Here is a 27,861-nt window from a genome sequence, read left to right on the forward strand (position 1 = left end):
TTAGAGGCATATTTCTTTGAAATGTTGGCAGCATAGGTAAATATATACACAAATTGTAGGTTAAAAAGGAAACATTGAACCAATATGAAGAGAATCATCCTCAATGTTGTATCTCTTGTGTATAAGTGCAACACAGGTAATTTTAAAGACATTTGAAATTATACACTACATATATATATGTGCTTCTACAGACAATACAAAATTATTTCAATTTTAATTTAGAAATTTAAGTTTAGTTAAAACAGAACTATATAGTATTAAATATTTAATGTCTGTCTTTCACGCCTTCTCTGGTTCCCATTCTTAACTGTCAAATTGGCCAAAATATTATGTCTACTCTAAATACATCTAAAAGTAGGTGGAGGGAAAGAAAGATGGCTTACTGGAGAAGCACTGAAGATGATTCCAGAGTTACCATCATCATAGTTGTCGATACCTATTTTGTCTTTGTTGCCACGGTGAAGAAAGTTTGGAAACATTTCAGAGAATTGTAGATTAGAAAGTGAAAGAAATGATAGCAACTAAACTGGGCAATTACAGATGCATGGAGCAGCATACACAGCAGTCCTCAATATAAACAATAACCTGCATGTCTAGGGCTTTCAAGCACACACACCCCCAGGAGTGCCTGAATCTGGCTACCCCCTCCCCCATGGTTCTATAGCTCAGAGGCTTGGCTTAGGTGGGGTTGGAAATGCCCTAGAATGGCTCTTTGTTGATTTTCCCTCTGCTAGAGCCTAGTGTTGCTGTGAAGCAAAGTGCTATTGAATTTGCTCACTCAGGCAGAACACTCAACAGGAAGGAAGGAAGCGGCCATTCTTTCTGGACCTATTGTCTGACCGCCGGGTTTAAGCAATCAAACAGCTCTGTGGCCATAGCTGGGTGCTTACAAGCCTGTCTGCTTTTTTTTTTTTTTCTCTTTTTTCCCCTGGTGGGCACTGGGGAAGGGGGCGAAGATGACTGGAAACTGGCTCTTTAAGGTTTTCACTTATTTTTGATACAGTCTGGTGGCATCTTTTCACGGCTTGCTCGCAGGTACCCATTTTCTAACAGCAAAGGGAAAGGAGAGTCAGAGTGGGTGAGAATGTACACATTTTGGAAGAGGAGTAGCTATATATTGGGCTTTCTCTGTGGATGTATAGCGAAAATAGTTAGAAGTAAACATTTTATACCACTAATAAATTTTGAAATTAGTCATCATTTTTGAATGATAGTGTTTAATGAGCCTCTAACCTTCTGTCTGGACAAGTCATTTAGACTCTCTGCACTTCAGTTTTGTTTTCTTTTTCAATTAATAGAATAATGATAATGACCCTACTTGCTTATTTCACAAGGTTAGTATAATAATGAAATGTGTGAAGAACTGCTTAGAAAAATATTGCATTATCCTAATATACAATATTAGGATTCTCCTGATGAAAAAAGGCCACCAATTAAAATAAGTAACCAAGGTGAGAAAGAAAACTTACTAAAAGCTAAGAGTTACCAAATAAAAATAATAAATTTTGTCATTGACATATCTGTTTCCAAATTATTGACAGTTACCTTCGAAGTCTGATAATTTTTTCCAAAAAACTATAGCTCTGGGATTGCCATAAGAGGCAGTTAGTAGAAATCTATATTTGGCAGCAAACACTAGGAGGGGGTGACATTTTTTTTTTTCCTAAGCATCATTCTCAATTTCTAAGTGCAATTTTAAAACACATTTATTAAAAGACCAAAACCTCATATGATTATTATTCTTTTACATATGAATTTTGGGGGAAATGAAAATTTAAAAATCAAATAAAATTTGAAGAGTAGTTATAGTGAAATTTCATGGGGGAAATGGTGCCTTCATTAAAATGAGCTTTAAATTAACATTTTTTTTTGACAAGAGTCCTAAGTAACTGTAATGATTACAGTTATATCTTATAAAATTCAGACGCCATGAGGAGTTTAAATTACCCTAGGTTATTTGGGGAATTTCTGATAGTCTCTGAGGAAACTATGCTGTAATTTTTAATAAGTAATAACTTTTAACATTTAAATGTGGAGAATGGCAGTAGCTTTTGAGGAGTGAGGCAGTCGTCAAGGCTGGATAATATTCTCTAAGGAACACAGTCAAGGAAATATTTTCATTTGATCTGAATGGATTTTTCCTTTCTAGGGACCCAATGTCAGGGGACACCTGTGGTTAGCTTGTTAATCTACATTCCTAGGGTCTAGAGCAGAGCTCAGATGGATGTATTGAGATATTACCTGCTGATTTTGGAGCCTTCCCTCTTTGATTTGCCACTTTAAGAAGTTGGGTAACAATGCCAGGCTCTTCTTCTTGGCTGTGCCCACTATTCTTCTCAATAGCAATTCAGGATTTGGCACCGTCAGTGTAATTTTCCCAAGTAGAAGTTAAAAGCAGTTCTTCTTTAGGAAAAGATTGAGGACCCTTGAGTGGAGAATCTGTTTCATCCAGCTCCTTAAGGATATCTGGGTCATAAAGCCAGGGCTATCAGAACTGTGACGGGAGCTCTCAAAAACTAAGAGATTTCTAGAGATTACAAAAGACCAGCAATTCCTCAAATGTAGGCTAGGCTTAGATATTCCCTTGTGATATGATTTATACGTAGGCTTGGAGAGAACCCAACCCTCAAAAACCCATCTACCCAGTTAACCCAGTGTCAAAACTTCATTGTTATGAGATTATTCCTTTGGGTTAAGTCATTCCTTTGGGTTAAGGTCACTTCTTTTTTATAATGAATTTGATTCCCAGGCTCTCTTCCTAGGGGTGCATCAATGTGAAAACACCAGAACCTACGGAGTAATGAAAGAAAGTTGTGCTGCAAAGAGAGAAATGTTACTGGAGAGAGGGGAGAGGTACTGAAAAAGAGACTTTTCTTCCTTTACATTTTTGTCTATGGTCCTGATACCAACTCAACACAAGGTTGACACGAGAGAAGCCATATTGTAGAAAAGAAACCCTATTGTAACTTTGAATGACCTCTGACAAACTAACCCAGCTGGATATGCACCCTCCAGGAGATCTAACTGCTCTGTAGATTTTACGACCCCTGTTTGTGCACATACCTCCCAGCTGCGATGAGATGATAACTTCGTTCTTTTGAGTTCCTTAGGAATGTGTTGACCCCCAAACAGAGAGTCTATGCTGATAGCCATCACCAATGAAAACTGAAAGATCTGGTGTGGCACTCCCAGTCTGTTACACCAGAAGATCAACATTCCTAACCCCCTCTCCCGTAACCCAATGGCCTGTATAACTGCTGTAAGATTTTGTGCCCCTTAAGATGGTTCTTTGAGACATTAGTTGGCCATCTTCCCTCTTGCTAGCAAGCTGTAATAAATTACCCCTTTCTTTTCCACCATCTTGCCTCTGGACAATTGGCTTTTGTCTCTAGGTGAGCAGATCGTGCCCTTTGTGCAGTAACAGTCTCTCATCTAAAGCTTTATTCCCTGAAGTTTTAGGTGGGAAAAATATAAAGGAAAGGTGATTAGAGTGAAAATCTAGAGAGCTTAGACAAAGCTCCTGTATTTCCACCAAATAGTGACCTAAGGCATGTAATTCAAATTCTCAATGCAATTTCCTCTTCTCTTAAATGAAAGCCTTGGACCAAATGCTTGTTCATATTGCTGCATGATCTAAAATTCTCTGGTTCCTTGGTTGTATGATTAGGGGACCTACTTATATATATTTGCTCAAAGCCAAGGCCAACTTATCCAGTTCCTTCTATGACAGAGAAGAAGAAATGACCCACTTTATTTATGCACACAATCCTTATTGGAAGAGCTACAGATGCTGTCCCTGAGAATCTGCTCCCAGGAAGAGAGGGAACTGCTTCTCGGTGCAGTACCATGTCCTTACCATTGTAGACACACCAGTTAGACATTGACCTGATTCGCTAATTTACTCAAGATAAATCTACACTGCACCTGTAATCCTCAGATCTGAAGGAGGACAAAATGAAATCCAAAGTGGATCTTCAACTGACCAAATTTCTCCTCAGAAAATTCAGACCAAGGTTGTAGAAGGACATCTCATACAGTCTCTATATCCATAAAATTTCTTATCCATCAGAACTAAATTTCTCTGAAATTTACCAGGTCAGGCATATACTTGTCGTAAAATAAAATTAAGAGAAAATTAAGTAACAGTAATAATGGTAGCTAATACTTACATAGTGATTACTACAAGGTAGATATATTCTAAGTGCATTACATTAAAAATACATTTAATTCTCACAAATATTCCATGATGAAGATACTATGATTATTTCCATTTAACAGATAAGAAAATTGAGGAATGGAAAGTTTAAGTGTTTACTCAATACTACCTGCAAGTAGTAGGTAGAACCATAATGTGAATGGAGGCAGTCTAGGCTGTTTCTAGAGTCCTTATTCTTAATTACTACACAATTCCATTTTTCTAGTTAGATAGAGGGATGACATTAAAAATATGCTGCTATTTAATTCTTTCTTAGTTGGAAGCTTATAACCTGATGGTGGCTTGCAAGAATAATTTATGATGCCATTGTCAACAAATACATCGTGTTTAGGAGAAAACATTTGGCAGAATTGATACATCTGATATACATCTGATAGTGGCCCATGCCTCTGTCTCCCCCTGATTGCATTGTGACTGATACATTTAGATGATGGTTATTGGCGATAGCTCGATAGAGCTGCATTACTGCTTTCTAGTTGTAGTGATCTTTTCAACAGAATTCAGGATCTACACAGTTTTAAAAGACTTAAAAATATGAAAATGAGCCTCCTCTCTTCTTCTTAACCACAATAAAAATAGTTATCTAACCTACTCCTATCAAAGCTAGTGATGACAGTTAAACATTATTAATTCAATATGCTACTAGACTGCTGCCACTGCAAACTTTCCTCCATACTTGCAGAGGTGAAAGTGCTTCTCTAAATTTTCTCTTCTTTATCTGACATGTGAAGAAAGTAGGCTAAATCATAAAGCTATGTACATGGCTTAGAATTATTACAGTTTTCCCCTGCCACAGTGAAGTAACCACAGTGAATAAATGGGAAAATCAGAAGGGCCACACTTTTATAGTAGGCCTTTAGTTTATTAGCTGTAGAGTAAAGGCTATTCTAGATTCACACTAATAATGCATTAAAACACACCTAGAAAGGAGCAAACCAATTCTAAATAACTTAACTGTGTAACAGAACAAACTACAATAGTCTTTAAAGAAAAAAAATCTAACACTCAGCAATGTAAAATTTGCAGTGTCCATCATCTGACAAAAAAAATTACTATGCATGCAAACAACTAGAAAAATGTGACCTACAGCCAGGAAAAAAAATTGGTCAATAGAAAGAGGCCCAAAGTGGCAGAGATACTAGAATTATCAAACAAGGAGGTGAAAACAGCTCAAGGATTAAAAAGGAAAGCACAAGCATCATGAAGAGAATAACGGAAGATGCAAACAAGAAGCAAACGGAAATTTAGAGATACAAGTACAATATCTTACATAAAAATTCACTGCAGATTATATGCTATGAAAGAAAAGATCATCAAACTTGAAGCATAGCGTTAGAACTCTAGAAAATGAAGCACAAGGACTTCTGGTTCCCGGTTCCTCATGTAAAGAGCTTGGAAGTTGGAAGTTGCCGCTCCGTCCTAACAAGCAAAAAGCTGAACAAACTGAAAAGTCAACAACTCTTCTTAGATTCCTCAGAGAAGTGAGGTCTCAGGACAGACTACTGTCCCCAAAATTGGAAAGACAGACAGGCAGATACAGAGTCACAATTTACCAGAGCAGAAATGTACAATAAGAAATCTAACCAGGCTCAGAGAAAGGAAGGAGATTGACTTAGTAGATACTACTTTACATTGTTTGATATTTTTTTACTACATATTATTAAAATAAGTACCTAACATGATTTTTAAAGTCAAATGAAATGCGCGGTCGTCTGCTGCAATACTGAGTCAAATCTCCTCCCACGTGACAGCTGGTTGAAATATTTCAAGGGATGTTTTGTTTAAGCTGCAAACCTCTAGTTTTCTCATCTGTATCCTCCCATTAGTGCCCTCTGGATGCACAAAATGTCAACATCCCATTAAAGGAATGCATCAAGGACTGAATGCAGTGATTCGGATAGGATTGTTCTATTGTGCCAAGGACCAGACACAACCTCCTCCTTGGATGTGGAGACCACAGACCAACTCAGCAGCCCAATTGAGAGCAATTTGTGAATCTCTTATGACTTGGCAATTCCACTTCTATTGAATTGCTTTCTTTGCAGCTACTTTGCACATGATTCAAAGGAAGCCTGTTTTCAACTTACAAAACTCTTAATATGAATTGCTTTCCTCTTCTAGTTCTGTTTCAAAACGGAAAAAAAAACCAAAAAAACAATTGAATACTTTTAGCTACTTCTCATCAGTTAGCTTTACATCATCTCCCCCCAAGCAACACTCTGGCCTGGGGGCAAGAGTAAGTTAAATGAAAACAAATTAAATTGAAATATTAGATTGGCTGCTCTAACAGAGATAAAACCAAACCAAAAATAAATAAATAAATCTCCAAAACCAGTTGCCTATCTCATGTAGAATCTCAAGATGGTGGGTTGTCCAGAGGAATAGAGTGCTCTGATCCATGAAGTTATATAAACATCCTCTCACCTCCAGTAGTGACTTCAATAATCTCTTCATTGGCACTCCAACATCTCCCATCTCCTTGACTTTTTACTATGTTCCTTTCCTCTATCCCCATCTCTAGCAACTTTTAACAACCAATTTCTCTGCTCTGGCCCCCATGCTGCAGATCCAGTGTTGGAAAATTACAAGAAAGTGTTGACTGAACTGTCAAAATTCCTCTTCTCCTCCTAAAACATTCATAGTTTCTGTTCCATGACTACAATTTTCTTGTTTTCTACTTCTTCTACAACCTTTTTGTTCTCAGTTCTGTTCTTCACCCTGTTGGTTGTCACTGAACTTGTGTCATTTGTACCTAGTTCCAATATTCCAAGGATTTTTGAATTTTGTTCCTCCTTAGCTTTTCCCTTTCCCACTTCCAATCCGTCAACGTATTGAATGTTGTTAATAATTAATGAGATAATCATAATTTTTCTACCCTTCCTCTCAAACACTCACCCAGCAGGATCTCCCATCATATACACATATACATGATATTTCACTGTTCATTTGCTTTTGCTATGTATGTTCAACTTGATTCTATCCTCTCCCCTAAAACAATATCATTATGAGATAGTTTATGTTCTCCAAAAGAATTCTACATGGGACACACAAGCCATAGAAGACCATGTGTGTGAATGTGTGATCTTTTCTGTACATTTTAATTTTTCAGCATAAGATAGATAGTTTTCATGTTTGGTACTTCTTACCCAATATTCATTCTTCCATTTGTTAACAAATATTTATTAAGTGCCTTCTATGTTCAAGGAGTTGCACTAATTATTAAGGGGAGACAAATACATCTAAGACGAAATTATTTTCCTATATAACCTAAAAACCAGGCATAATTAGACATGAGCACAAATAATTTCAATAAAGGAAGAAGTGATAAGTTCACTCATGTCTTCCAAATAACCCATATTACCTACATGATAAAAAGGATTTCAAAGCATCACTGAGGACTAGGCTGAAGTTCAATAGCATGGATTTGACATGGATACAGTCAATAGAGTTTCCTGCTTTCTCTAATCATGCTTCTTAGCCTGGAATGGAATGTGGAGAAAGTGAATTTTGGGAGTAACAAAGGATTTTGGATTGATATGACAGAATAGTAGAGGATCAAGAGATGGAGACACTGGAGACCAAGGCAACTAGGTATAGTAAGGGATGGACATGTTGGGAGAATAGATAGGGGTGTCTCCAAAGAAGATATACAAATAGCCAATAAGCACATGAAAAATGCTCAACATCATTAGTCATTAGGGAAATGCAAATCAAAACCACAATGCAATACCACTTCATACGTACTAGGATGGTGATAACAAAAATATAAATAAACAGAAAAACCAAAATGGAAAACAAAAGTGTTGGTGAGGAAGTGGAGAAATTGGAATTCCCATGCATTTCTGGTAGGAATTTAAAATGTTGCAGCCTCTGTGGAAAACAGTTTGGTGGTTTCTCAAAGGGTTAAGCATAGAGCTGCCATATGACACAGCAATTCCACTCCTAGGTGTATATCCAAAATAACCGAAAGCAGCATCTCAGATATTTGTACACCCAAGTTCATAGCAGCATTATTCATAATAGCCAAAAGGTGGAAACAACCCAAGTGTCCATCAACAGATGAATGGATAAACAAAATGTAGTAATACATTTAATGAAACATTATTTAGCATTAAAAGAGAATGAAATTTTAATATATGCTACGACATGGATAGACCTTGACAACATTATGCTTAGTGAAATAAACCAGACATAGAAGCACAAATATTATAAGATTCTACTTATATGAGGTACTTAGTTAGGATAGGCAAATTCATAGAGTCAGAAAGTAGAATAGAAGACACCAGGGGGCTGAGAGGAGGCAGGAAGGAGGAGTTATTGTTTAATGGGTACAGAGTTTTGTTTAGGATGATGAAAATATTTTGGGTATAGATAGCAGTTACGGTTACACAATATTGTGAATGCTTTTAATACCACTGAATTGTATGCTTACAAATGGTTAAAATGATAAATATTATGTTAACCATGTTAAAAAAAATTCTAAAATAAAATAAAAACAAAAAAAAGAATAGAGAGTGTGAAGGAACAAGAGGCCTTAAAAAGAAGGAAAAGCAGATTTCATGGGTATAAGAGAGGGGGAAAATTTAAGAAAGTGTTCAATATTCTTTTACCCAGAAACGATTCAGTATATGGTAGGGACAGAGGTCCCATTGGGAAATGAGTGGAAAGAAAAAAATTGTAGAATATTTTTTTGGGTGAAATTTTCACTACTGAGTGTGAGAATGAATTATTACAGTGGGCCTTGTGGCTTGACTGCTGATGACTCACAGCTAACCCCCTCTCAGGCGGTGCCCTTGGGGGAGAGCTCCAGGGGCAGTCCACGTGTCACTACTGCTCTGTGCAAGGGGTACAAAGGCCTGGCTCCCTTGTCTTGAATTGGGACAACTGAAGGGCCACGAGCTACGAAACTCCAGGAAGGATAGGTTGAGGCCTCTGTCACAACTCTCCCAGTTCCATTTCTCCTTTTGCCCAATCCTGCTCCCTCTCTCTTACAGGAGTTCTCTCCTGTACTTTCCAGCAAACCTCCTGCATGCAACTCTACACCTTGGAATCTGTTATCCTGGGAATGCAACCTAAAACAAATATTGGATTACAACCTTAACCAGGTGAGAAATATACTTTCCTTTTGTGATGCAATTGTTTGAGAAAGTGCAATTTTGTAATAATTCAATTTTGACAGCAAGAAAGATTAGATTTTATTTTTAACCCGGTCATCATTAATTTACTCACTTATTTGTCTATTCTTTTATTCATTTATTTGGTTAATACTTGTTGACTGCCTACTATGTGCCAGGCTCTGTGCCAGGAAAAGAGTCAAATAAATAAATTAGAAAGTCCACTGCCACCTATTAAATAATAGGATATGGGTACTCTTCTACAAATTATAAACGGTAATTTTCCTCAAAGTTTAATTCTACCAAAGCAGTTGCAGTTATTTATTTCTCCTAATTCCACAGGGAACAGAATTCTCCATTAAAATGGTCTCCTGTCAGAAAGCTAATAAGAACAGCCTTATCAAGGAGATATCTAGATAGGCCTAGGGAGGTACAAAATCACAAGCACAGAGGACAGCAATTATTAGTGTTATTTTGGCATATTTGTTCATTGTTACCACCAAAGATAAACTCGGACATAATATAATTTTATTCTGGTATCAAGAAAAAGAGAAAATCATTTAAAAATATTTGTATACACATTAAAAATACTTCATTACGACAAATTTTAAACACATACAAAAATTGATAGGAAAACATAAGCAATCTTCCTGTACCTTGCAACAACCTTCCTTTATGGCCAGTCTTGTTTCATCTATACCCATGGGTTTAACAGAGGGGGAAAATTTAAGAAAGTTTTTAGAAGTGTCTCATACTTACTTATAAAGAAAGTATCTGCTTTCCCTCCTCTCATATTATTTTGATGCAAATTTCAGCCATTATATAGTTATATCTGTGTTTCAGTATATCTCTATAGAAGGCAAGAACTCTAAAAAAATTACACACTTTAAAATATATAGGGGAATGTTGCCAGTGTTTGGGATATTTTGTTGGTGTTTTCTGAAAATTAGAGGCAAGAAAAAGTAGAGTTCATTCTCTAAGTGAAAAACTGAAATCAGTACAAACCCAACATTAAGAACGAAGTTACCTGTCTGTAGAAGTAAGATATATTGACAGATGTTTGCTAAGGAGTTTCCCAGAAGATTTAGAAACTTTCCATATCCAATCAACATGTTAATGAATGAGAGTTGTAGGCGTTGAAGACCAAAAGGTGGCAGGCTCCCCGTGTTGCAGGTACTTAAGTTGGCCCCTGTAAGGACTTTGGCTACTACTTGTAGTAAGATAGGAAGATCTGAGGGTTTTAAGCAGAGAAGGGACATAATATCACTTTCATTTTAAAAGGATTACTCTGGCTGCTGCTGTGTTGAAAATGGACTGTAGAGGTTCTGGAGCGAGAACAGAGAGACCAGTTGGGATGAAGTTTCTCACACTTTACTGCGCATACAAATCACAGGGAATCTTGTTAAAATGCAGATTCTGTTGCAGTAGATCAAGGATGGGGACTGAGATTCTGCATTTCTAACAAGCTGCCAGGTGATGCCCAGGCCCATGGTGTGCAGACCAAAACTTGTTGAGCAAGGAGTTAAGAGGTTATTACAGACATCCAAGTGATAAATAATGCGGCTCAAGTGGTAGAGGTAGAAAGGAGTGGGGTTGTAAGAAGTGGTAGGATGCTGGATTTATTTAAAAAATGTAACTAAGAGGATTCCCTGATAGTTTGAATGTAGGGTATGAGAGAAGATGAGTCAAAGCTCATTCCAAAGTTTTTGGCTTGAGACAACTGGAGGGATGAGGAAGCATGTAGGAGGAGCAAGTTTTGGCAGGAAATCAGAAATTTTATTTTGGCATCTTAATCTTGAGATGCTTATTAAACACGCAAATGATGAAGATGAGTAGGTGATTGGATACATGAGTCTGAAGTTCAGGGTGTGGTTGAGATTGCAGCTGAAGTTTATGAGTCTATATATAATATTTAATGCCATGAGAGTGGAGATTAGTTAGAAAATGAGTGCAGATAGAAATAAAAAGAGATTCTAGGACTGAGCCTTGGGACTATCCAACATTTAGGGGTTAGAAAGATGAAGATAAACTAGCAAAGGAAACTGAGCAGCTCTGAATTAGAAGGAAAACCAAGACAGTGTGTGTCCTGGAAAACAGGGAAGAAAGTGAGATCAGCAAGACAATGATGAAACTAATAAATATGACATCATCAGACTCAAATCTAGGATGCCTTCATAAATTTAAACTAAATTTTAAATTAAATTAAATTGAAATTGAAATTTTGAGCCATGAAGCTGTTTCAGGAATAGTTTAGGAAAGAGGAACTACATATTTCTTACACCTGACATAATATCTAAGTAGCTATATAATTTGTACCAAATTAGTCAATTCACTGATACAACAAGGCTTTGATAAATAATTGGTTTGAGTTCTTTTCTCATTCTTAAAGAGACTGTTCACATTAACTAGTTATTTTGGCATCATGCATAACTTAAAAAAATAAGACATATTTGTCCCATCAGGAAACATGCCTTTTTTTATTGGGTGATACATGGTGTGTTAGTACTGGTGACATCGGATCTCTCTTGAATTCTACTGTGTGATCTTGGTCTCACCACCTGCTTCAGTTTCCTCACTAATAGCAGGAAAAATTAATCTCTATTCTACTAGGTCACAGAGTTGTTGTGACAATGAAATGAGATAATGGGCCTCTATGGAGACATGAATATTATAGAAACAGGAAATGTTCATAGAAATAACAGTAGTAAAAGGATCTCCTTAACCCAGCTTCTCAGTCTAAGTGACTCTTAAGTGTATTTAATGAAATTAGTATTCTTTCCAATGTTACAAGAAGAGCTCAGAGGTGACTATCTTGAAGGTATTTTACATTACTTAGCCATTTTGACTGATAAAAACAACAATTTCACATGATTCCAACTAATTCTTTAGAGTTTTTGATAGTAAGAAAAAGTAGGCATTTGGTATCCTAAAGTCAGTTGTTTTTTCCCAACGTATTCCCAATATAGCAAATAGGAATATTTCTATTGAGTCCTAAATGGTAAGCTTCCATGTTTATTTTCTGTATGCAGAAACAAACTCCCCCCACTCCTGCCCCTGATTCTACGAAATTCCATTTTAGGGATCAAGATTTATCACAGGAAGATGGGAAATGAAGGAAGAAAGAGGTGAGAAGCAGCAGCAGCAGCATAAAGACATTTCTCTCTCACTTTTTCTCCCTTCCTTGTTTATCACCTTCCTTCCTTTCCTTTTCAAAACAAACGAACAAAAAATTAGCTTTATATGTTCCAGACTAACAATGGTAAATTGGAAGAAACAATTGGTGTATCAGTCAGGAAAAACTAGGTTATGCTGCAGCAACAAAGTCCAAAATCTCAGTAACTCAACAAAACGAGATTTTTTTCCCACAATTATTCCACGTGTTCAAGTTGTTCTGCAGGGGACCTTTTCTCATGGTAGTCACTCAGGACTCAGGCTGGTGAAAACACCATCATGTTAAGAGCTTCCGTGATTATCAAGGAAGTCGGAAAGTGACATTGAGAATCACGCATAAACACTGATATTTTTTTCATGGAAATGACAGAAACTACTTCTGCACACCTTTCTTTGACCAAACAAGTCATTAGTCTGTTCCTAACTTACCTAGAAGGAGGAGTATTAGAATATTTGTGGGCATCCTGATGACTACCACTAATATTTGATGAGGGAGTGGGGCAATAATAATAGTTCTTATCTCATAGATTATTGTGAGGAATTATATCACGCTTAAGCATAGAGTAAATTCTATTATATGAATTAAAATTTAAAAAATATTTAATTTATACATTAAATATTTTTAGAGAACTAGCAATTTATAGAGAGACCATAATTGGCTAGTATATTCTCTGGGAGACTTATGTGGAATCCTTATATTTTATTTATGTCATCCTATTTCCATTTCATTTCCATGTTTACAAAATCATTGATATATTTAGACAATTTTCATGTTTAAATAATCATTGACTTCCTTTCATTGATGAAAATAGATCTTGAAGGAGAAACATCAATTTTATCACTCTGAAAACCTACACACAAAAATTTAGGATATATTTCCTTATCAAATATTGTTTAGATGGAGTGTTAAATCCTCTTGAAAAGAACGGTACATGATCTTTATATAATGTAAATGAAAGAACTGGTCTTTGTCATGCGCAACCAAGCTTTCAAAAAACTATTTCATGAAATACTTCACAATGAATTATGTAGATAACAGAAAAGCCATCTCTGTTGTGTGTTAACATAGATATGCCTCTGACAAACTTTGGAAGGAGGCAATTATACTCAGAACTGGTCAGTATTAGATAGCAGGATGAAGTCAGGTCTAGTCTACACAAAGAAAGTGTCTGTGGAGGCAAAATAAGACAATTGTGCAATGAGTTTCGTCCATGTAGACAATACCAATCTTGATAAAGTCAAAAAAGGCAGGTTTTTCTCAATGCATTTCTTTTGGACTGAATTATCTCAATAATTGTCTTAACTCTCCACTTCACTTAAGGAGTTCTGTCTAAAACAGAGTTGTGGTTTGGAAAGTAGTCAATCATTTGGACAGTAAAGTAGAAAATTCGAGCTATTGCAGCACTTGGGGTGGATGGAAATGTGTAGGCCTGGCTGGAATGATGACAGTGAAGAACTGCAAAACCTTTATGCAGCTGCGATCGGTGGGTTAGATTGCTCCGTCTGGACCCTATTCTCCTGCAATCTCCTTCTAGTCAGATCCTTTTTTCCCAGTGATGCCAACCTGATACACATGGAAAATAATGTGGTCACAAAATATTCAAATCCTAGAAAAGCTTATTGTTTTTCTAAGCCATATGAGATAGGGAAGGGGATTCAGATATATTATAAACATAGTGATTTGTAAAACCAAGTTAGAAAGTAATAATTTTACTAGATGTAAAATCAAAGATAAATATAACCAGATGTAGAAGACTAATAAAAATCTGAGAGTAACAGAATTTTGCTACATCAAGAGGGGAAAAACCATATTCTCAGGAAGTAAACATTGTATTAGCTTTTTTTCCCCCAGAACCTAAAGATGTATGGTAATATACTTTATTCCCAGCAATTAATAAAAATAAATCACACAATTCCCAGAAAATATTGTTTAAAAGTTGTCTTTATAGAAAGGAAATACTTATTAATAATTATTTCCAAAAGAATAATTTACTGCCTTGAGTGAAAAATAAAACTGGAAGGTCAAAAACATTGGAATCTAGGTTTTTCTTTTTCAGCTGACAAAGATGGACTAAATATTTCTAACAATCTGTTTGGAGAGCCTATCAAATTAAAAAATTAACTTTTTTAACATAAGAGATCTTTCTTTTTATTGTGCAAAGTTCTTAAATCATGGTGGGATTGGAAAAGAGGATCAAATATAGAACAAACTGTTCTACAGGTACAGACAATTTTTTGTGTGTGTGTGAGGTAGATCAGCCCTGAGCTAACCTCTGATGGCAATCCTCCTCTTTTTTTTTTTGCTGAGGAAGACTGGCCCTGGGCTAACATCTGTGCCCATCTTCCTCTACTTTATATGGGACACCGCCACAGCATGGCCTGACAAGCAATGCGTTGGTGCGCGCCCAGGATCCTAACCGGCAAACCCCAGGCTGCCGCAGCGGATCACGCGCACTTAACCGCTTGCGCCACCGTGCCAGCCCCCAGACAATTTTTTATTACCAAAACTGAGTGACTGTCTGATTTAAATTCTTTCAGAAGAGTGCCTTTTGAAAGATGTACATACGGTGGCTACTTGTCTGTTAAAAGCTCTCCCTTTAAATCAGAGAAAAAATTATTGTCCTCGAGATGGTGTTTTGTTTCTTTTTCTAATAGTCTTTTTATTTCTTTCTTGCAATTGAAGATGCAAGTCATGTTCCTTTATTATGAGCTAATACACTCAGATTTTTATAAAAAGCAGATGTTCTGAGTTTTAAATTCAAATCATATTGTTAAGATGCATCCTTTTACTCATTTTTTTTCTTGTCCTCCCTCCTTCCTTTATTCTATTTTCAATTCTTTTATTACTCACAGATATTTTCGTAGATTTCCATCCTTCAGAAGATTATGGTTTTCCAATGTTAGACCACTTAAATCTGTTCTTCTAATGGAAATGCTTTTTTTCAGTCGTTAAGAAGGGCATTGCTCTTGACATGACTGAGTCTAAATTTCCCCCCTCTTTCTTTTATGTAGCTTTTATTTTCTCATTGTTCACATTTTTCCCCAAATGCCATTTTATAGTTTTCTTTCATAATAACATTGCCAATAGTATAATATCTGTTATTTATATAGTTTTTTACAGCTTTGTAAAGCACTTTCATTTCTTTAGTTTATTTATTACATTTCACTTCTAAACGTATTTGTCAAAACTTTTTTCATGTGGAAAATGAGTCATAAATGAGGCATATATTGTTGTAGACCATCTATTGCCAGGAATAGTTTTCTTTTAACTACTTGCAGAATTATATTGATCCTGGAGTTTCAATTATTTCTGAAATATGTTAATCCTGGAATTTAAAGCCGTAAAGCACTAACTGCTATTGTAATTTTTCATCTTAAAGTTGCTTTAGATAATGGTATGATTTTTTTTTCTTTTTTCCTACAGACTGACTATTAGAAATATTACCAGTTTTAGTTTGGAAGAACCATGACAAAATGTTAGTTTCAAAAGATAGATATTTCTTGGGTGATATTTCTGGCTATGCGCATGAGATGGTCTCACGCTGAACTTATTTTAAGGTGAGTACTCAAACTATGAATGTAATGTTGATATGTTTTATCTCAGCAGTATTATTATCTTCTTAGTGCTGAAGAGTAATATCCCCTTAGTGAGGAAAAGCAAACATTACTTATTTCTTACAAAAAATTACTATAGTTCAATTTTCATTGTGAAGGTAGAACAAAGTGACTTTTAGGTTGTCCGTAAAAATGAATACAGCTTCTGATTACTCAGATCTTTTGTTTTACTGAGATTTGAGGAGAAGATTTTCATAACTGAATTAGTTATGCTGAAATCTCTCTTTAGATACTTGGGATGTTCTGTTTACTATTAGAATTTGTGGGAGAAGGAATTATCCATGATGATATGTTGGCCTTTGGATAGAACTTCTATTACCATTTTTTCTGAGCATTTTCTCTTATTTTACCCTCATAAGAATTTTCTGATAGAGGTGCTGTGTAAGAAATTACTCTTAACCTTAACAGCTTAAAACATTTATTTATCTCACAATTTCTGAGGGTCTGGAATCTGGAAGCGGCTTACCTGGTATCAGCTAGGGCTGTAGTCACCTCCAGACTTGACAGGGGTGAAGGATCTACTTCCAAGTTGATTCACATGGTTATTGACAAGCTTCACTTCCTCACTCTCTGTTGGCCATAGACATCAGTTTCTTGCCATATGGGCCTCCCTGTATGCTGATTCAATGTTAATGGCAACTGGTTTACCCCAAATGAGAGACAGAGGAAGAGAGAGAAGAAGAAGAAAAAGAAGAAAGAGGAGGAGCAGAAGAAGAAGGAAGAGGAGGAGGAGGAGGAAAGGGTTCAAGACAGAAGCCACAGTCTTTTTTATAACTCAATCACAGGAGTGACATACCATTACTTCTGCTATATGCTGTTGGTCACAGGCCTACCTTGGTACAATGTGAGAGAGGACTACATATGGATGTGAACACCAACAGACAAAGATGACTGGGGGTCATCTGGGAGTCTGGCTACCACAATAGGCAGTTAGCCATTATAAAGATAAGCCAACTGAGGCCCTGGGAAACAACTTACTTGCTGTAGATCATACATGTAATTTTGTGGCTTTGAATGTGGCAGTAAATTTTCCATATGAGAATCTCATGCTCTTCACAGTTTTTTCTATAATCATTGTTTCTTACATTATGATACAAATGTACAAGTTACAAGATTAAGTTACTGGATTCTATGAGATATTTTTCACCTCACAACTGGCTAGTTTTTCAAGCAAAGAAAATGAGGCCTGCTGCATATGTACCATTCCCATCAGCCAAACATTGACCCAGGGAACCACTTAGCTAGAGAATGTAATGCCTCCTGTATGATTTTTGATCACACTCTCTTCCCTAGTTTCATCTTATACATCAGCCAAACCAGGAATTGTAAGATGGAGAGTTGTGTCTGTGAAGGCCGTTTATGTCATGAGTGCAGAGATTTGGAAACGTTATGTGAGAGCAAGGTGAATGGTGTCTTAGAGAGAGCTTAAATGTGGTGAAGCTTTTTATCTACAAAGCAGTAAGTGAAAAAATATGTGGTAGTTATTAGGAGAATTTTCTAAATTGTTCAGTCAGGCTATTACAAAAAAGCTCATATAACTAGGAACTTACAGTAATCAAATTGATTATTTACTATTTTCCATCACAAGACTGTTACACTCAATGCACTGTGTTAGTCATTGTACTTCCTGCAAATTATTGTTTATAGCACTTTAGTATGGTACCCATGGTCCTCGGGAATTGGATATTTACTTCTCTCAGCAGCTCCCATTCCTCAATTCCTTTGATCCGTATTTGATGATTCCTAACATTGAAAGTACTTTCACAGATCTATATTCCTTGCTGCTTTAGTGCAAGCATTCAGTCATCTCACAGATGCAAAGCACGTGACCATGTCAGGCGTACTGCTAGATGATAGGAGACGATGTGAAGAAGGCACACAGGTTCTGTCCTCTCGTGGGCTACTTGATCTCTCTGTGGGAAATATTCCTAAATAAATAATTATAGAAAAACTTATTAAATTATAATTGTTAAAAATGGTATGATGGAGGAGGACTGAGTGCTGCAATATTGTACAGGAGAGGGTCTAACCTAATGTATATGGCAGAGGACAGAAGTTGACAAAATCTTCCCTGAGGAAATTTTTAATAGTCTGAGACTTACATGAGGCTTGGCACAGGCAGATGCTCAGGTATGTTTAAGATTTTGTTTTTGTTTTGTTTTGTGAGGAAGACTGGCCCTGAGCTAACATCTGTTGCCAATCTTCCTGTTGTTGCTTGAGGAAGATTGTCCCTGAGCTAGCATCTGTGCCAGTCTTCCTCTATTTTTTATGTGGGACGCCATCACAGCATGGCTTGATGAGTGGTGTGTAAGTCCATGCCCAGGATCCAAACCTGCGAACCACGGGCCACTGAAGTGGAGCACATGAACTTAACCACTATGCCATCAGGCCGGCCCTGAGATTGTTTTTTGATATGCAGTTAATTTAAGTGGGAATTTCTACAGCCAAGTACAAAGTTACAGATATTATGTTGCTATCCTTTGAACATTACTGTAAATATTTAAGCATTGACCAACTATTTCATGCAAAATAGGTGAAAATAAAGCATGAATTTAAGCACAGAATTAAAGATAACCATATTTTGTTATTGTAATTAATGTATTGATTCATACATTTAATAAACTTTTATTAAATATTGTCTCATGGTGGCAGGAGAATGAGCCTTGGAACTAGAGAGATTTGGGATTGAATATTCACTTTGGCATTACTGTTTCTGGGAAGAAACTTAGTCTCATTGAGACTTAGTCTATTCATCTGCAAAATGGGGACAATGATACATACTTTGAGAGCTGTTCAGATAATATAGATGAAGTATTACCCAACAGCTAGGGCATTGTTGGTCCTCAGTACATGGTAGCTATCTTCATCAACATTATTATTGTTATTATTATTTGCCAGAGTTGAAAATAAACCAGATTAGCTTGAGCCATAGTAATTGCTCCATAATTCAATTGTGGAAATGCTATTGAAGTTTCAATATCTTGATATAGAACCTTAGAACTACATTTGTAATTATCATTATCCAAGAATACTTGACTACTGTGTGCTCTTTAGAGAATGTTGTAATATATTCTAATTCAATAATTAGAGGTATTGAAGAACCACAGGTTGTGCATAAAAGAATAGGAAATGACTAAATAGCCTTGATTTTGGTAACTTGTATTTATGGTTATTCTAATGTATGTAATTAGAAACTACTTAGTGAAACTAGGAGTGGTGGGAGTTGATGGTGGGGAGAAGGAGATGGGGGTTGGAGGACATTGCCAGCCCTGCTAAAGATCTAGGCCGTCATGGTGTGGGTGACAGAGAGACAATGAAAGGTTATAACCAGATGTGTGACATGGGCAGATCTGTCATTTAGATGGCTTGCTTGGGGGAAGTGGTGAAAGATGAACAGAATGGGAAACAGAACCAGTTATGGATGCCTTAATAGTCCAGGTGAAAATTACTGAGAAACTGAACTGGTGAGGAGGTTACAAAGCAGTAAAATGATAAAACTGAGAAATGGTGATGGCCTGAACAAAGGCAGAATTAAAATGAATCTTTAGGAGATTAAATTGGCAAGCAGTTTTTATGACTTGGATGGAGTAAAGTTAGGAGTAGTGTTTAAAGAAATGGATGACTTGGAGATAGTGATAGTATTGATAGAAAGGGCAAGGACAGATTTGAAAAAATGTATTTCAAGCACAAAAATCAACCAGACTTGGTGATTAAGTGGATGGGTGGAGGTAAGTGAAAGAACTTACAGAGACTTCAGGGAGGGGCCACCTTTTGAGCAAAAGAGTATAGCTGAGAAATATATTTAGAAGAGAAGTTTATGGTTTCTGTTTTAATCCAGTCAGTTGACTTTGAAGTGCTTATGGGACATCAGGTGGCTATAACACCGGATGATGTGCATCTGTCTTGAAGATGTAAGTCTGACACATATAAACAGATATGTGACAGCTGACCCTATGAGTAGAGGACATCTCTTAGGAAGCATGGATTGAGAGAGAAAGCAGTGCCATCCTTAACTTCTCCCTTGCCCTTATTTATCAAATCTGTTTGTTCACCAAGAAACATCTTCCAAATGAATTCCACTTATTACATTCTTTCTTGCCCGGATGCTGATTCAGGCCCTTACTCTCTCTCTCTCTAAGACAGCCTCCTGAAAACTCTTTCTGCGCCCAATTTCCTCCTCTGGTGCCACCAGAATTTTCTTTCTGTAGCAAACATCTGATCTGTACTAATTTGATCTGGTGATTAGGAGTAGCAATGCCTCTTCCCTGCATACAGTGTACAAGCCCCACTTTGTAACATGAAAATACAAGGGGGCTCATCTCACATTTCACCTTCCCATGTGCCCAATTCCTCACCAAACTTACCACCACCTCCTGCACACATCGTGTATTTTTATGCCTCTACGTCTTTGCTCAAGCTCTTGGTACTCACTGAAATATCCATCTCCACCTCCTTTGCACGGTGAGCTACTCTCAGCCTTCAAGTCCCACTCAGATGCCATTCTGTGTTCTCAACTTTTCCATGACTCCTGAATTCTCATCCCATTCCCATTTCTGCCGTGTGCGTATGTGTGTGTGTGCCCATCTACATGTGTTCACATTTGTTAACATGTTAGCGATTATCTTTAAAGATAATTGCATTGTCTTTCTCATCTTGCTGTCCCATTTCTGGCACATAAAAGTCATCCAATAACTGCTTAGTGAATTGAATGTGACAGAATTGAATCCAGTAAAATTCTGTGGATGAATCTATGAAAGAAATCACTAAATTAAACATTTGATTGCTATGAGGAGAGTAATTTAGACCAGGGTTTGATTATTAGAAGTATATACAGAAATGTTAATCCTTGAGAGAAATAGCTCCTTCAATGGTCTACAGGAAAAAGTAGGGGTAAACTAGGAAGGAGGCTGGGAAAACAATAACTGTGTATACATTATCACTGAGTGAACGTGGGCCAAGTGAAATTAATTGATGCAAGACTGTGAAATTATACTTTACCTGTTATCCACAGTTACATCACACTTTATCCTGCATAGTAAAGATGAGCTATTGCACCTATGTTAACCTTCAACATAATTGAAGCTTAAGTTGTAACTGATGATTTTAAATAATATTAACCATTTCCTGAAATAAGTGTCTCTTAGAAAAAGCATTAGGTACTTTTTATTCTTCATAAACTGAATGGAAAAAAAATTTGTTTCCTAATCATCTCAGGGACATCTTTACAAGGATCAAATATAGTATAGAATAAGTTTAGATATGTATACATAATGCACACACATAATTTTATAGAAAGTGAACACGGAAATTCAATAAATAGAAAGTCTTTACAAAATAACTTGCATCATTTTCTCTAGTTACAAAAATTATACATAATCACTGTAAAAAATTAGAAATTATGTGTACATTTAAAGAAGGTGAAAATGACTGAAAATTACACCATCCAGAGTAAATGATTATTTTTAACATATCTTAGAATTTCTTTTACATGAAAATGTTCATGTATTTTTTAATAACTGGGGTCACATCATATATGTCATTTTTTATACTACTTTTTAAATTTTGTATTACAAAGTACCAAAGTAAGTCTGTGATATCAGTAAACATCCTTCAAAAAAACTAAATTTAGGGGCTGGACCAGTGGCGTAGTGGTAAAGTTCGCACACTCTGCTTCGGTGGCCCGGGGTTCACAGGTTCGGATCCCAGGCACGGACCTACACACCACTCATCAAACCACACTGTGGCAGCGTCCCACATACAAAGTAGGGGAAGATGGGCACAGATGTTAGCTCAGGGGTAATCTTCCTCAGCAAAAGGAGGAGGATTGGCAACAGATATTAGCTCAGAGCCAATCTTCCTCACACACACACACAGAAAAACTAAATTTAACAGCTTTGCAATATTCATCACACTGTTATTTCTTGGTGTATTTAATTATTACCCTATTCCAAGCATTTGTAATGTTTCCATTTGTTAGTTATTAAAATCAGTCACTGCCTTCATTTCTTCACTGCCTGCACTCTTTTTAACACATTATATCCTGATCTTCTGTTTGTAACTTGCCGAAGAAACTATTAGGGCAAAAGTCACCAATAACATTTTAAGGGCTCAAATCATAGGATTCTTTGCAGCTACAGAGAGACAATGGCTGCAGACACTAGAATCGGTTGCATCTGGGTTCAAATTCTGTCTTAGACAGCTGTATGGTCCTGGGCAAGTTATTTAATTCTCTGTGGTTGAGTTTTCTCATCTGTAAGATGGAGCTTATTTTTACAGACGTGATTTTCACAGGATTGCTGGAGAATTACATCTAAAGAGCTTGGAGAAATGTCTGGCATGCAGTAAGCACAAAATAAGTGCTAGGTATGATTTTTTTTTTTTTTAACTCTTAACCCGTTAACTCTTTTTAAAATTCTCTCCTCTCTTGGCTTCTATAGTACTGATAGTACTTTCTCCGCTTCTTCCTTTGATAGTCTTCAGGATTCTCCCGTTACCCTTCTTCTGGTTTCATTCTACCGACTGCCTACAGATGGCTTTCTCTAGTATTTCTCATATTTCTCTAGTTGCTTCATTTCTGACCTGCAGCGGGCTCACCCTCCTCTACTCTCCCTTAAATGTTGTAGTTCCTGAGCGTAGACACCTTCTTCTTACTTTCCTCTCTCCCCGCTGCTGTTTTGCCCATGAATTAAGAATCTAACTACCAACTATGCAAAATTGATTCACAGACATTTATTTCTAGTCTAAACCTCTCTGTTGAGTTTCAGACTCATGTTTGACACGGGTGTATTTGCTATCATTTGACTGTCTATTTGATATCTCCTCTTAAATTCTCAAAGGCACCAAAAATTCAACATGGCTGAAAAACAACATTTTGGTCCTTTTCCCAATCCTAGTCCTTTTTCAGTAACACCTGGGCATCATCCTTAACACCTTCCCCTCATCCTCATCCAATCTGTCATCAAGGCATTGATTTTACCTCCTGAATATTGCTTGAATAGCGTACTTTTCACCACCAGCATCCTGGTCCAAACTACCAGCATCTCTTTCCTGAAACTTTAGTAGCCCCCACCTGTTATCTCCACCCCCTAAGAGTGGTCACAATGCTTTTTCCACCATTCATCCATAGTGAATTTTTTCTATGTACAAATCTGATTGGGTCACGCTCCTGCCTTAAAAATTCCCCTGGCTTCCTGATGCTTTAAATGAATAAAAGGGGGGTGGTGGTGGATGACAATCTCTTTAGCATGACACGTAAGACATCCTCCCTCAGTGTGTCCTTCCAATTACACCTTTTACAACACTTTCCTCCCTCTTCCTCCCTCTTCCCCCAACTTCAATACTCTGTTGCCCTAAGATCCCATTCTGTTTCAAGTCTTTATGTCTTTGTTCATGACACATCCTCTACTTGGAAGGCCTTTTTTCCCAAGCCCCAACCTGCCCAGCAAATACGTAACATTATTCAAGTCTCAAATCAAAGGTTATCTCTTATATAAACCTCTAATCCAAACCAATTGGCCACTTTTTCCTCTGACCCATCTGTACATGGCCAAATTTTTATCATACTATCATCTGCAACATTTATTGTGCTTATTTATTTATAGGTCCTATGGCCTTCTACTAGAAAGTAGCTGAATAATAAGATTTAAAAGAACACCTAGCACAGTGCCCAGTACAGGGTAATAAGAAAAGCTAACGTCTATTCTACTCTTAGGAAGTGTCAGGTAGTTTGAAGTACTTTACGTATTTTAGCTCATCTAAATTTCAAACAGTCCTATGAGAAAGTTATCATTAACAGATGAGGAAATGGAGACACAGAGAGTTGAAGTAATTTGCCCAAGGTTGCACAGCTAGTAAATGGTGCCTTCAAGATTTGAAACCAGAGAAACTAGCCTCAAATTCCAGCTTTTAAGTGCCCTTCTATATTGCCTTTCAGAGTGGGCACTTAAAAAGATTTGCAAAGTGAATTAATGCATTTTTTTTTAGCAGAGTGTCTTTGATTGCCTTCTCTAATCACTGAAAATATTCTTCCACTTTTGCTTAGCAAAATGCACAATCCTTTAACATCACATTTAAGTTTTGGGTTTCCAATCTATTTCTGTTTTGTTTACTAAGTAGTTTTCTCTCTGCCTCCCCAGATCTCTACCCTTCAATACTTCAATTTCTCTTTTTCTCCCTCTTTATCTTTTTCTTTTCCATTTTCACTCTGTCTTACAGAAAAATTATGCCATCTGTTGGTTGCTTACCCAGAAGTTGCTAGCCCTGTCCTCCTGTCCTAGCTATCTGTCATTGGTCTCTCCCCTGGCTCTGTGCCAGGAGGCTGACCTCTGTGAGCTGCATCAACAGGCTCCCGTGCCCTCTGGCTTCTGGTTGGGTTCCACCAATAGGAACCTAGCAAGGAATTAGAGGGTGGAAGGAGAGAGATACCACAGTGATTCCCGCAAGTACCTCCTGCAAGGTTGTTCAGGATGGGTGAGGGCTGGCTGAGTCCCTTGAGAAAGGTCACACTCCTATTAGGGGGCCTTATTCACACAGTCCTTTTTTTCTGGGTTCCAGCACTACTTCTTCCCCTCCTCTTTCAGGTTTAGGGATGATAACAGCTCCTGGCTGTTGCTAACTAGAACACCCTGCTCTTACCTTAGTAATTAGAACTTTATTAAATTTCTCAGTTTAGTGTACCATTTCCTTCCCTCTGGGACTCTGACTGATAAACCACATCATTCTTTTCAATTTTCCTAACAGAACTCCCGCTTAGTCTATGCATCTACCCTTCTGCCTTCAGCCCATGTGACTCAGGTGATGATGACCTGCATCTTTAGCTCCAGCGTGAGATCCTCATTAGTGTAGGCCAATCATGGAAGTCTCTTCCCCCTTACTAGAAATGGGCCGAGGAAACGAGGTTTAAGATAATCAGGGTACCTGGTGAATGCCATCATGCCACATGTGAATGGCACAGAGCTTAAGGCGTCCCCAGAGTATACTGCAGAAAGAGGATGCACTATACTGCATGGTTGAGGAAGCACTTTCCCCTCCACTGTCGTCTGCTGGACTTGAATAAAGAAGACGGTTGCTGGCAGCTATTTTGCAACCATGAAGAGATCCAGCCTGAAGACAAAACTAACCCAGAGAAGAGGCCCAAGAGCATTACCAAGACAAAAGTGGAGACTTGATCATACCGGACATAGAATCTGCCTTACCTCTAGATTCCTGTCCCGTAAGATAAAGTATTTCCTATTTTAAGCCCGCTTGAAGGAATTCCTGATTCTTGCAGCATATCATTTCCAAATTGCTATGATTTTGCAATAGCTAACATTTATTGAGTGCCTACTATTTGACATTTGCCATACCGAGTGCAATAAAGCACTATTATTAGCCTCATTGCCCACATGAGGAAGCTAAGGCTTCCTAAGGTTCTTTAATTAGTCTTGGCCACACAACTAGTCAGTGCTTCAATTATAATCCAAACACGGGTCTGTCTGACTCCAGCCTTCATCTTTCAGCAGCGTGATGCTCAGTTTGACGTTAGCTCACTTTTTAGACAACTACAGCATGACCATACCTCAGCAACTCACTTCCAAGCAACTGAGGCATTGCCAGATGCTTTACTTCCAGATTATCTCATATTCTCATGACAGAGATAAGGTACACTTTTAACGGCTAATAGCGTTTTGAAATATGGAGTTCAGTGTTAGACAGAGGGTAACATTAAAGAAATGCATGGTAAAAACTCGAACAAGGGGGACAATCTTTGAAGGTGAGATTACTGTTCACCTAGATGATGATGATGATGACAATTTATACAAATCATGCAAACTCCCTGGGAAAATAATCAGGAATATTAATGAAGTTCTAGGGTCAATGCCTAGCGAAATAATTTGCAGATGATCTTACTTGGGGAGAATATGCCAATGTCATATCTTCAATATAAGTTTTAAATAAAATTTGAGATTATAAAAATGCGATCAGAACACAGAGATTAGAATCACACTAAATTAAATCACAGTCTTGTATTTGGTTTTTACTGACTCTTGTTTTTACTGACTTTGTTTCAGCATTAATACTTTTTATGCAAGCTGAATAGAATTTCCAAACATCATCTCTGAATTATACTTTCAAAAATCCAATCTAGGACTTTGTTTTATCAGTGTTGTCTCCTCCAACAACAATCTGTATTTGTTCATAAACATAGGTCTCCTGGGTCTGGTTGAAATGATTTTTTAGAGTGTTGAAAGGAGAAAAATATTGGTCTGGACCAAGTGTTTGTCTTCATGGGGCCACTCTCAGAATGGTGTGACTAAATCAGATGAAGCAGCCTCATGTGGGCACTTTGACACGAAGAATTTCAGAGCCAAGTCTAATGACAGCATTTACTCTTAATATGGATGATGTGAGAACAGAAACATAATGTTTATTAGCAGCCCTTACCAAAACAGTAGCCAAAAGAAAGAGCAAAGAAGATGAAAATGGGAAGTACTCAGCAAAGAGCTCCCACTTTCTTGTGAAATTAATTCACATTATAGAGTGTGCTGCCTTGAATGAATTTCCTTCCTTTTACACTCCCACTTAGCTTTCCTTCAAGTGTCAAATGAAGGGGGTGATGGAAAATTCGGTGCACCAGTCATTTTGACATTCCTTTGCAAATTAGTCAGGCTTTGATAGTACAGGTCGGCTCTACCAAGCAGGGGGGCTTTCAGCTTTGGGAATCTGGCAGGAGTTCAAGAGCAACGTGTTGCTTTGAACTCACTTGTTAGCCGTGCAAAATAAACACCATCCACCTTGCAATAAAAAAGCATCAGCAGGCGAAAAAAGAGAACATTCTAAACCCCTCCTCTGAGACTTCAAAACCCTCGCTGGGACTGCTAAATTAGGACAGGAAAAATAAGGCCTGCTTGTGCAATGAAAGGAGGGGAAAAGAACTACCCTACAACAAACACACGCCAAAATCACAATCACTGAGAACTAATTATGTTTTCATGATCACAAACGCATTGAGCGTTTGAAAGCTCACGGACGCATCCTGATGCTGCTATAAAATGTTTCCCGGCTAATTATTTGCCAGTACAACTGTTCACTTCCTGTGGTGGATTTATGCTAAATCCTGTTATTAGTCTTGCTCTGCAATTGCCATTGTCTATGACTAGCAGCAAGGCTGAAAGGCTACAGTCAGCCTTTTATCACACAACATGCGAATGGAGATTTGACCCAATGTCCGACCACTTCCCCCCTTTGGTTTTTATGTGAGCTCGCTGAGCCTTTCCCTATAAATCACAGAGTTCCAATGAACTTTTCCTCTTTTTTCCCTCCCTTCAACTTTGCTACTTTGTGTGTGTGTGTGTGTGTGTGTGTGTGTGTGTGCGTGCGCACCCGCGCGCGCATGCGCGTGCAAGTGCACACTTTAAAAATAAACCATACAATTTTCTTTTTCTCTTTGACAGTAGTTAAAACCTTTTCATCATACACAATTTTTATAGTTCTTGCTCCAAAAAAAAATGAAACCAATTTTTGATGACTTGATTTAGTTCAGTGGTTGAAATTGGGAGCGGTGAAAATAAATGACACAAAAATCATAAAAATAATTTACATTTGGGCAAGGATATACTCATAACAAATAAATGTAATGTGCAAACTGTTATAACAACAGTAAAAACTAAATGTTTTCGGTAGAAATCCAACTAAACATGTTCTAGAATACTTGATATTTTGAGCATTTTAAGCAGATTTGGTAACACCTTAAACACAATTTTTTCT

Source organism: Ceratotherium simum, chromosome 10 (genome assembly GCF_057802395.1).
Source record: "Ceratotherium simum simum isolate JZ-2026a chromosome 10, ASM5780239v1, whole genome shotgun sequence".
In the NCBI taxonomy this organism is placed as follows: Eukaryota; Metazoa; Chordata; class Mammalia; order Perissodactyla; family Rhinocerotidae; genus Ceratotherium; species Ceratotherium simum.